The sequence below is a fragment of the Phascolarctos cinereus genome, unplaced genomic scaffold, assembly GCF_003287225.1.
Source record: "Phascolarctos cinereus isolate Bilbo 61053 unplaced genomic scaffold, phaCin_HiC Scaffold_3;HRSCAF=262, whole genome shotgun sequence".
Classification (NCBI taxonomy): Eukaryota; Metazoa; Chordata; class Mammalia; order Diprotodontia; family Phascolarctidae; genus Phascolarctos; species Phascolarctos cinereus.
Window position 1 is genome coordinate 115975168 of NW_027555736.1, and position 13032 is coordinate 115988199.

Sequence of the window (13032 nt, forward strand, 5' to 3'; positions counted from 1 at the left end):
AATTGTGGCCCTAGTACTTGGAAAAGCCTCAGGAGCTCTCCCAAACCTCCTCACCTCAGTTAAGGTTTCCTATGCTGATGAAATCACAAGTCTGATAAAAAAAAATACACACATTTGTCTATATTTTGGACAGGTGCTACAGATAGATAATGGGTTGATCTCAGAATTAAGAGGACATAAAAATGGACCACATTTGAGAAATGGTACAGGGTTTTCAATAATTCCAAACTGCTCACTGCAAAACCAATATTTTCCTAGTAATATGTTGCATGGCTGCAGATCATGGGTTACCATGATCTAAGAACTAAAATTGTATATGATGTAAAGGATAATGGAAAGATATATGGTGGGTATAAGTAGGCTGCAGCATGTAGACTTGCTTATGAGAAGTGGTATTAAAAGACATCATTAAGGATGTGTATAAGGATGAAAAGGTTTGGGCTGATCAGGAAATGAAAATAAGAGACAATGGACAGGTAACCAAAGTGCTACCTTGGTACCTCTGGGTTATTTTTATAATTCATTTTATTGGCATCTAGTATTTTTTCATCATCCTCATTTCCCAAAGTATCCCTTCTTGTTCCCTTTTCTAGAGAGTACTCCTTTAGAACAAAGAATTAAAGAAAGAAAAAAATCAGTGAAACCAATCAATACACTAAAAAAAAAGAGTCCAACACTATGAAGTACTCCTCACTGATAAGATTCTCATCTCTGCGAATACATTTTAAAAAATCTTCTAGAGGCAGGTAGGCGGCATAGTGAACACTGGCCCTGGAGTCAGAAACGTCTGTGTTCAAATGCAGTATCTGATACCTAGTAGCTGTAGAACCTTGGGAAGTCACTTCATCTGCCTCAGGTTTCCAGGTTGTGAAATGGGGATAATAATAGCACTTACCTCATGGGGTTGTGTGAGAATCAAATGAGAAAATATTTATAAAGCACTTAGCACAATGTCTAGCGCTTAGTAAATTCTTATTACCTTTCCCCCTTCTTTGGAGTCTAGCTTGGCCATTATAATTTCCCAGCATTCAATTTCAATCTTTTTGTGGTTATTAATCTTTCCAACTACATTATTGCTATTGTGTATATGATTTTCCTGGTTATGCTTACTTTGTTTCAGTTCATATAACTTTTCCCATATTTCTCTATATTCATTAACCCTAAGATATTAAAAGAACAAAAGGCTCCCAGTGCACTGAGTGGATCTTCCATGGAGGCTTTATGAAGAGTTATGGTCAAGAATCACAAATGATGAGGAGCTAGAGTGAATCTAGTCTTCACTGATAGAGTAGCCACGAAAGTGAGATTACAGGTCCCTTCTAAGCATCTAATTAAGCACAGGAACCTGAGGCCCAGAGAGATTAAATGACTTGGTCTCTTACTAATAATAGGATTAGCACAGTGCCTGGCACATTGTAGGTTCTTAATAAATATTGATTGATTGATTGATTAATAAGTCTGACAGCCAGCACAAGAACACAAAATTTCCTTCAAAACATTTTAGGGGAAATACAAATCCAACCTCTGTGCAAATTATCATAGTATCTTGATTGGTTGAGTCCCAAGTAGCATTTTAGTACCTATTAGATTTTATATTATAATTTTATATTACTTCTTTGCAGCCATTTAAGAACTTTGCTCTTCAGACATTTTCTAAGCCAAAGGGTTCATGTTTCTTCACTTTGAGCAAGCCACCACTAGATGGAGAATATTACATTTCAGAGCATTGAAACTCTGGTCCATTTCTCCCGGTACAAGGTTTTTTGAGACTCATAATGGGACCATTTTAAAGCTAGAATGCACCTTCCATACTTTAAACCATCTAGTCCTACCTTCCTCACTCTATAGATGATATGGAAGACCAGAGAAATTAAGTAATTCAATTAAAGTCACTTAGCTAGTTAGCAGCAAATAACTACTCTTCCCCAAATCATGTAAAATGGAATTTTAGGGATCATCTGCAGAGATTCATAATCTGGAGCCCATGAACTTAAAAAAATGTATAGCTGTATTTCCACATAATTTGTTTATTTTGTAATTCAATGTATTCTATTTTATGTATTTAAAAACATTTTAAGGAGTCCATAAACTTTACCAGATTTTTAAAGGGATCAATGAAACAATAACAACAAAAATTAAGAACCTCTAATCTATTCCAACTTTTGGCTGTACAAGAATTTCCCTTATGACATACTTGACAAGTGTCTTCTAGTTTCTGCTCGAAGAACTGTAGTGAAGAACTCTACTACCTTTTAAAAAAAATTTATTTTTAGTTTTCAACATTCACTTTTATAAGATTTCGAGTTCTAAATTTTTCCCTCTCCCTCTTTTTTTCCCCTCCCCAAGACAGCATGCAATATGGTATAGGCTATATATGTACAATTATATTACATGTATTTCCACATCAGTCATGTTGTGAAAGAAGAATCAGAACAAAAGGTAAAAACCAAGAGAAAGAAAAAAAAGAGAAAATACTATGCTTTGATTTGCATTCAGACTTCAGATTTTTTTCTCTGGATGTGGATAGCATTTTCCATCATGAATCTTTTGGAAGATTGTTTTAGATCATTGTGTTGCTGAGAAGAGTTAAGTCTATCAAAGTTGGTCATGGCACAATGTTGCTGTTACTGTGTACAATGTTCTCCCGATTCTGTTCATTTCACTCAGCATCAGTTCATCTAAGTCTTTCCAGGTAAGCATTCTACTACCTTTGAAGATGTTAAATGAGACAGATTGGTGGCACAATGGGTAAGACTGTGGGACTTAGAGTGGGGAAGACCTGAGTTCTAATCCTACCTCAGGTACTTATTAGCTGTGTGATCCTAGGCAAGTCATTAACCTGTGTCAGTTTCCTCATCTATAAAATGGGGATAAAAATAACACCTATTTCAGTGAGGTGTTGTTGGATCAAATAAGATAACATGTATATAGTGCTTTGCACTAAAGCATTATGTAAATGCAAATTATTATTATCCCCCAATGCAGCCCATTCCCCCCATTCCATGTTTGGCTAGGTTATTAGGAAATATACATAACCAAGAAGAAATAATGTCATAGATGGAAAATAACAAGAGACAAAAAATCAGGAAACTTGATTAGTGACAGGCCTGACTTTGTAGGGAGATGCAGAGTAGAATAAAAGGAACCACTTGGACAGAAGGTATGGGGTTGATACTGGCAGGAGTTGTAACTGAGATGTCATATCAGTAACTCAGTTCAATTTAATAAACATTTATTGTGTCTGCACTGAGCCAAGCACTCTACTAAGCACAGGGAGTACAAATAAGGAAAAGAAAAACCTTCCCTGCCCTCAAGGAGACTACAATCTCATGGAGAAAGACAATGCACAAAAGGAAGCCACATGAGGGGAGGGGTGGGCACCAGAGGTTACATGGCTGGGGGCATGATATTCCCAGGAGTCAAATCCAATCACAGCTGCTGATGGAAAATGGAGAGTAAACTGGAAGATTCTGATCTAAGTTCTCTATGAAGAAAGAGTTCCAGAGGAGTTTTTTGCTCCACCCTCTGGCCCTGTAATCAGAGGGGAGAGGCTACTGAGGGCATTGATAAGGTGTTGTGTATCAAAAAACTGAGTCAGTCAGCAATGATGATAAGATTTCAGGTGATTAGTTTATCTTGGGTGAGGCACAAAACCAAGCAGAGCTGTGGATGGAAAGTAGTGAGTAGTGAACATGACATGGAGGTCCACCAGCTATATGGGGAGCTGGGTAGGGTTTTTATTAGTGGAGTGGGTGAAAAGCCCTGTTGAGAGGTCAATGCTATGGATAAACTAAACTTCTGTCTCTCTGTTTCTCATCTCTCCTCAATTTATTCTTTGTCAGAATGGTAATATTTGGTCACTCCACTATTACCAGCTTTTGCAATCCATCTGCCCTGCTCTGGCCTCACTTTCTGGAGGAAGATGGCTTCAGATTGTGAATATCCTTGAATGCTAGGCAAAGGTATTTGAGCTTTACTTAGGGTAAGAGGGAGCCACTTAAAGATTTGGAGCAGAGGAGTGACAGATCTATAGGTAAAGATAATTTTAATGGCTCCATTCCATGAAGGATGAATTGGAGCAGAGAGTAGATACATGAAGAAAATTCTAGGAATCTGGGCAAATAGCAATTCAATTTGTGCTGCTAGAGAAGAATTTTGAGAGTCCCTTGGACAGCAAGAAGATCAAATCAGTCAATACTTGAAGAAATTAATTCAGGCTATTCACTGGAAGGTCAAATACTGAGGCTGAAGCTTAAATACTTTGGCCACATAATGAGAAGATGGGACTCATTGGAAAAGACCCTGATGTTGGGAAAGATTGAAGGCAAAAGGAAAAGGGCATGGCAGAGGATGAGATGGATAAATATTGTCATGGAAACAATGACCCTGAATTTGGACAGGATTTGAAAGTTAATGGAGGATAGAAGAGCCTGGTGTGCTATGGTCCATGGTGTCACAAAAAGTTGGACACAAATGAATGACTGAACATCAATAACAATTCTTCTAGTGGCAATGGGAAAAGATAATGCACCAGAAACAAATAATGGAGAAGGCAGGATTATAGAAGAAGTACAACATAGCTTACCAATAAACCAGAGGAGCAGCAGTGGTAGCTTTACATCAGTGGGAAATGGAGCTTTGAGGAACGAGCCTGGAGCAATACACAGGCATAGTAACCAGAAAACATTAGCCAAATGAAGGAATGTATTTATTGACTGACTGAATGGGTATGGCAGATGGCATTTGAAGTGCTACAGGAACAATAGCCCACACTCAAACCTATTCTGCTTTTTGCAAGCATACAGAGAAGTAGACGTCAATTTTTGAGCTAGAGAGTATAACACATAATTTGTCCACTACACTCAGACCACCAGCCAAGTGATTTCAGTGTATCAGGCATATAGAATTGCACAATACTCCCTAGAAGCTGCTGTATCTCCATTGCTCCCTAGAGGGCACTCAACCTATAAATGCTCAGCCTGCCTCCCCTTTCCAGTGTTGTAAAATATCTTAGTTCTCAGTCCTGATGGGAGCTAATCTTGTTTCAATATTAATCTAAAGGTATGAAAAGAAGTATTGCTGCAAACTATTGGAAAATCATTGAAAAATCTCTATGTGGCTTCGAGTTTACCCTATGTTTCAATCTGCCCAACCTACTCTTTTTTAAAAAGAATTTTTGATAGCTTTTATTTTTCCATCATATCACCCACCTTTCCTAATGTATCCTTTCCTCCTCCTAAGAAGCCATCCCTTATAACTAAGAATAAAAAAGAGGGGGAAAGGTTTAGAAAAACTACCAAATCTTTCAGAAAAGACTGACAAACACATACAGTTTTGACCCTCTGTTAATATTATACAAACAATCCACATTGTGACCCATCTGGTTTATCAAAAACCAGGAAATTAAAGTTGCCAGGCTACTGTCAAGCATTCCCTTCTTACAGAGTGCTTCATCCAGTTGCCCTTCCCTACCTCTACATCTCCTCACAGCCTGTAAGGGTTGGAAGATAAGGGGTAGGGGTTGCACCTTTGGAACCTATTGTTATCTACTCTGCAAATAATGGAGAATTAGAGATAGTGTCAGAGACTGAGATCAGTCTACCAGCACGGTCTTAGCAGCTGCTAAGGTCTCTCAGAATCTGCCAATCCAATCCCACTCCATTGCTGCTTCTGCTGGTCTATCTCTCCATCATCTCTCCCAGCTTTGCTTTTACCGCTCTTCTCTCGGGCTACTTCAGTTCTATAGCAACAGCAGCAAGTGACATGTCAGTGATCAACTACCCCACCAATGGTTTTCCATCTCTGTTTCTCTGCTCCTGGGTGCAAGGAAAGAACTGAATGCCTAGCTAAAAGTCTTTCAAGGACTGAAGAAAAGGAAGATGGAAACCTTAAGATCTCTATGCCTGCATACAGCTCCCTCTACTCTTAAATTTCTCATTAATCTACTTGTTGGAACTTAGGAGGTGGGAAAAATGGGGAGGAGGGTACAGCACTGCACTGAGATGAAACATAGCCATGGAAATACCCAGTACCAGAGAATAAATCACCTCATCAGAAAACGTACAGCTGCTTGAGAGTGCAAATAGACCCAAGACACATTCTGCTCATGCCCTTTTTCTGTTTTTCAATTTCTTTGCTTCCCTATCAATATTGTCTGTTCTTTAAAGTGAAAGTATTGAAAAATGGTGGAGCTATTACAGACTCTATACTTTCTTCCACTGGTGATGCTTAACCTAAAGCCCCTTAAACATTTTCCTTGTCCTGTCTTCAAGAAGGATCAGAAAAACCTAATAAGATCCATGCAGAAATTCCCCAGTAAAACTAGAGGTGATGGACTGGGGAAGGGCCAGGAAGCATGTGTGTCTCAGCAGGACTCATGACTACAGATGCCTAGGTATTTTTTTTTTTACCTCAGAAACACCTCCACTAGTTTTGTTTGGGATTATGTCTTAGAACAGCGGTGTTAAATTCGAATAAAAACTAAGCCAAAGGATTCCTATAAGCCACATATTGACTTAGAAAACTACATATTCAGATTATCTATGTTCTACTGTATTTTGTTATTGATTTTGTTAAATATTTCCCGATTATATTTTAATGTGGTTTGCTCATAAAGGCCATGTGTTGGACACCTCTGTTTTAGAAGAAATGAGCGTATTGGTGATTTTTTTTTACATTCCTATGTCTTTCTTGTCCCTACCCCCCAATTTCTGAGTTTTTCAAACATACTAAAAAATTTTAAAATAAAATGTTATTGGCACCCACTCAGAACATTTGGTCAGGAGCATAAGAAGTGCTAGAACAAATAGTGAGAGTAATGTGTTCTTCATTTAAAGTAAAATATGAAGCAAACTCTTGAGTTTGATAGAAATTTATTCATTCTTTTTCTCTAATGACTATAGATTTCATGAAAGAAAATAACTTATTAAGTGCTTGCTATAAGCACTATTTTAGGGGCTGGGGAATACAAATAGAAAAGTGAGAAGGCCCCTGCTCTCAAAGAGCTCATATTCTAACTGGGTGAGACAACACACACAGGAGGGGCAGGGTGGATGGAAAGAGCCAATGGTCCTTCAGGGGTGGTGGTAGGGCAAATGGAAAGGTCCAGTGATGGTGGTGGCAAGGGATTTAGTGTGACTGGAGGGTAGAGGAGACATAAAGCTGATGTACAACCACGTCTTCTTTAGTATCATTTCTAAACCATATTTTGAAATAAATTGTATTTCATTACTGACATTGAGCCATTTGACAGTGCCAAGGATACTTGCCAATAATTATCTTTTTGGGGGACACCTAGGTGGCGCAGTGGATAGAGCACCAGCCCTGAAGTCAGGAGGACCTGAGTTCAAATCCAGCCTCAGACCAAATACTTGACACTTACTAGCTGTGTGACCCTGGGCAAGTCACTTAACCCCAATTGCCTAAAAAAAAAGATAATTTTCTTTTTGGAGTTTTTAATAGCTGTGGCTATTGAGGAGATTAGGAGATTGACAGACAGTTGCCAAGCTGCTACTTCTCCACTGGGATTGATTTTTGGACAATGGTAGGGGAGACACATTAGAGGGAGGACTGATGGTCTAAGGGCTCTTGGGCAAGGGGTCCTAGTCATCTGCTTCACTAATGGAAGCTTCTTCATCTCTGTCTGTCTCTCACTCTCTCTCTCTCTCTCTCTCTCTCTCTCTCTCTCTCTCTCTCTTTCTGTCTCTGTCTCTCCCACTCTCTGATTGTCTGGCTCTCTATGTGCATCTCTGTCTGTCTGTCTCCTTCCCTTGATCCCTAGCAGATGTAGGAGGGCTTCTCCACTGGGGTTGCTCTCACAGATCTCTCTCTCTCTCTCTCTCTCTCTCTCTCTCTCTCTCTCTCTCTCTCTCTGTCTGTCTCTCTCTCACACATACACACACACACACACACACACACACACATACACACACACATGAGGCAGTGTGGTATTAGTGGATAGGGAGCTGGCCACAGAGTCAAAGGCTGGTCTCTGAGACATAGTACTTGCATGGAAAAAGTCACTTAACCTCTCAGTTCCTTATAGATGAAGTTTCCTCATGGGAGTCATCTAGGCCAATGAGATGGCACTTGAGGGTGGTGGTGGTGGTGTGTATGTATACACATACACCCTCCCTCACTCTTGTTCTCTCTATAGATTGATAGAGATATGTATATATATGTATATATACATATACACATATATGCATATGTATATGTGTGTACCTATATATGGTACATTATAATGAAAGGATTAAGTGGATACATAGTATAAAACAGATATTCAATAAGTGTCTGTTGAATGAATAAAATTTCAAGTAAATTTGGCCTTTATAAATAATCAAGGAAGATGGATTTGTTCCTTTGTCAGTGGAATATGTCGTGAGCTCTATTTACATATAGTTGGTATGGTGGAAAGAGTGCTAGACTTAGAATCAGGAAGACCTAAATTCAAATCCTACCTCAGATACTTATTAGCTGTGTTACCCTGTACAAGTCGATTCATCATTCTGTTCCTCTTTCCTCATCTGTAAAATGAGAATAATAATAACACCTGTTTGCAGGGTTGTTGTGAAATCGAATGACATAGCTTAGGTAAAGTGCTTTGGAAACCTTAAAGTGCTATATAAATATTAGCTGCTATTATTATTATTAACAAGTCTAGTCAATGGATAGGGAACAGGGTCTTCCTAAGAAAATTGAGACTGGACCAAAAAAAACCCCAAAGACTATAAGGTAGCTCAGGTACCTCATAGTTTTCACTTAACAAGATTTCCTGGTACTTTGCTATTTAATGATCCATGCATGGAGTCTTCCAATAGATTTGATCTTTTGTGTTGCCAAAAATCAAAAGTTAAGAGAAGAGGAGGAGGTTTCTCTATCCCCCACCCCCACCCCCAAGCCTGTGGTTCTGTTGCAGGGAAAATAACTGCTTTTGCAACCTGTTAGGAACAGTGTGTCACTATCAATGAAAAAAGATTGGGAATTAGTCCTTTCTCTATATATAAAGTAGCAGAAAAACATGAACATCTTGGTTTGACATTCAACATATTTTCAAAGAACTCGATTTAAGCTGTAATGAAAGAATGGAATTTAAAACAAGGCACAGACTGGCTGCAACTCACAGAACAAAACAATCTCAAAAGAATCACAAATGCAGGTCACCCAGAGGGTAATGGAAAGACGGCAGCAGGGGAAAAAAGTCTATGGCATCTTACCAACAATGGCTGGTACTCAAGAGATGGTGTCAAAGATATCATTAAAGAGATGTATGTGGCCAGAAGAGGAGGTGGGCTGGTCATGCAATGAAAGGGAGGGATCTAACATATGCAATGTGTTATGGTGGAAAGAGCTGTGTCTCCAGTGGGAGGAGCTGGAGTCAGATCCTGACTCTGGTGCTTATTCCGTGTAACCTTAGGCAAGTCACTCAATTTCCCCAGGCCTCAGTTTCCTGAACTATTAAATGAGAAGTTTGGGTTGGATAACAGTTCCTTAAACTGGAGTCTATAAACTTTTATTTTAAGTTCATAATTATATTTCAATATAATTTGTTTCCTTCGTAATCCTATGTATTTTGTTTTTGCATTAAAAGCGTTATTCTAAGAGGGGGTTCATAGGCTTTATCAGCCTGCCAAAGGAGTTCATGATACATAAAGTGTTAGGAAAGTCTGGGCTAGACATTCTCTGAAGTGTCTTTTAGCATTTATGATCCTATATAGACAGCCTGAATGTGGTACTGGTATGTGTAAATCTAGAGACCTAAAGGAAAACTACAGATAAGTTGGATGGACAGCATGAGGAAAATTAATGTGGGTGCATGACTCAGTCATGCAGTATAAGAAGGCATAGTTGAGTTGCAATCTGAAGTACTCACATTGATGAGATCACTGATGCAATGAACGATGTGTAACCTATGGCCTATCACCCTGAAATATACCTACATAATGTCCACCCTGCTTTTCCCATTGGCGAGTTCCTCCTGGAGTCTCCGTTTTGTGAAGGGGCTCAGGCAAGCCTGTCATCATTGCCTCCTGGCCTTGTTACTTGCTTTCTAGACTTCAAATATGCCCCTACCCTGAGCTCCTTCCTCCTCCTCCTCCCTCATTTTTCAGCTCCCTTTTGTATGTTATCTTCCTCCGTTAGAATATAAGCTCCAAGAGGGTTGGGACTGTCTTTCTATTTGCTTGCATTTATACCCCCATCATTTAGCACAATGCCTGGAATATAGTAAGTGCTTAATAAATGTTTGTTTCCTTCCTTCCTTCCTTCCTTCCTTCCTTCCTTCCTTCCTTCCTTCCTTCCTTCCTTCCTTCCTTCCTTCCTTCCTTTCTTCTTTCTTTCTTTCCTTCCTTCCTTCTTTCCTATAGATTAGTTGATGAATTTGATAAGCTTTCGGGATTCAAAGCTTTGTTTGAGGACATGGGCACCTCCCTCCAAAAGTGTAGCTATGCCCATTGTGCCAAGTTGAGTGGACAAGATACATGTTCTGATTGGTCCCCAGTGACTTGGAGTGCCCCTAAGATGATTGGTTGACTGGGGCTCATGAGGACTGACTCTAGTCAGAGGAAACACTCCCCTGTGCCAGCCTATAAAAGGAAGACAAGGGACCACCGTTGAATTGTTTTCCTTTTTCCCCTTTTCTTTATTCAGAAGACAGACCAGAGCACAACAGAATAGACCTGTGTTCTGACAGGTTGGGAAGGAGAAGCCTATATGTGCACAGTCTCTGTGGAGAGCCGCCCATCAGATATCTCCAAATAAAGGCTCAGACCCTCGAAGCTCATCAGGTTAATTACGGAACTCCTTAATCAACCTGTCCTCCCTTACAGAAGTTTAGGTACCTTATGTTTTTTAATTAAAGTTTTCAATTACATTTTGACCTAAAGAAGATACCCAAGTCTGCCATTTGATAATACTATTCTCAAACATTATACTCTGCAGAATATGAGAAAAGAACAAATAGTCATAGACCCTATTTGAGGAATTTTAGTTACTGAAGTACTAAAGGATCTTGTCCTAGGTGACACATATAAAGAGGTTTCCTGAAGCATGGATTTCCACCTAGTTCCAGTGTATTTGAATCAAATGTCTCTGGGTTGTTTATATTATTTTTAATTATTCTGAGTTGGGTTTGCAAGTGCACCTCAATATGTATTATGCTAATCCAAATCCATATCTATCGCTGCATGTTCTAGTGACATATTTTATGAATCATCACCAAGAACATTAGCAGCATTACAGATGGGGAATTAAATCCTCCACCAGAAGCTAGGAAATGATAATGTGGCATTAAAACTATGTCTGTACGCCTGCATTGGAAGACAGTGCCACTAATCAGTCTGACCGTCACCGGTTTATGTGACTGGACGAGCAGCAAAGAGCAAGAAGCATACATCTAGCTGTCTCATTGCTTCCTATACTATGCCAATGAGACGTAATTAAATGGAATATTCAGATATATTAGTCATGCCCAGTTCCAATTGATCAATAAGCATTTATTAAGGTTCACTATGTGCCGGGATCTGGGCTAAGTATTGGAGACACAAAGACAGAAATAAATCATTTTTTGCCCTTGAGGAGCCCATATTCGATCTAGAAAGACATGCATGTATACGTGTGTACATGTGAAATAAAGTCAGTGAAAGAAACCTATATTAGGCACCTACTATGTGCTTGACATTGTGCTAAGTGCTAGGGAGATACAGAAAGGTAAAAATGTAGGTTGTGTGTGTGTTTTTTTATTTGTGCTTTTAGTGGTGAGTACCTCAAGACAGACCCCATGAAGAAGATAGCTCTGGAGATGGATTTTTTTTAATTTTATTTTTTTCTTCAATTACATGTTAAAACAATTTTAAACTTTTTTTAAAGGTTTTGAATTCCAAATCCTATTCCTCTGACCATTCCTCCCTTTTCCCTCCCTGCGATGGTAAGCAATCTGATATAGGTTATACATGTGTAATCATGTAAAACATTTCCATGTTAGTCATTTTGTACAAGAAAACTCAAACAACAAAAAAAGTAAAAAATAGTTTGCTTCAGTCTGTATTCAGACAACATCAGTTCTTTCTTGGGAGGTGGATAGCATGTTTCATCATGAGTCCTTTGGGATTGTCTGGGTCACTGTATTGCTGTGAATAGCTAAGTCATTCAATTCTTCACCTCACAATGTTGCTGTTATTTTGTACAATGTTCTCCTGTTTCTGCTCACTTCACTTTGCATCAGGTCATGCAAGCCTTTCCAGGTTTTTCTGAAATCATCCTGCTTGTCATTTCTTATAGCTCAATAATATTCCATCGCAATCATATACCATAGTTTGTTTAGCCATACCTCAATTGATGGCCATCCCCTCAATTTTCAATTCTTAGCCACTACATAAAGAGCTGCTATAAATATTTTTGTACATATAGGAGCTTTTCCTTTTTTGAAAAATCTCTTTGGGATACAGAGCTAGAAGTGGTATTGCTGAATCAAAGGGTATATACATTTTGATTGCCCCTTTGGGCATAGTTCCTAATTATGGAGCTGGATTTTGAAAAAAACTAAGGATTCCAAGAGGTAGATTTGAGGAAGGAGGACATTCTAGGTCTTTGGGACAATGAGAGCAAAGGTACAGTGATGAAAGACAGTGTGAGAGGAACAGTCACTCATCTGCCTGCACCAAAGAGTACAGGAAGAAGAGAAATGGAGAACAAGGTTGGAAAGTTTAGGTTGGGGTCAGGCAATGAAAGTCTTTAGAAGCCAAATAGAAGAGTTTATATTTGATGCTAAAGGCAACAGGAAGCCACCAGAGTTTGTTAAGTTAGTAGCTCAAGGGATTAAAATCCTTACTCCCCTACCAACTTGATGTGTGGCACAGCTAGGTGACAGCAGATAGAGCATCTGCCCTGGAGTCAGGAAGACTTATCTTCATGAGTTCAAATCTGGCCTCAGATACTTTCTAGCTGTGTGACCCTGGTTAAGTCACTTTACCCTATTTGCTTCAGTTTCTTCACCTATAAAATGAGCTGGAGAAGGAAATAGCAAACCACTCCAGT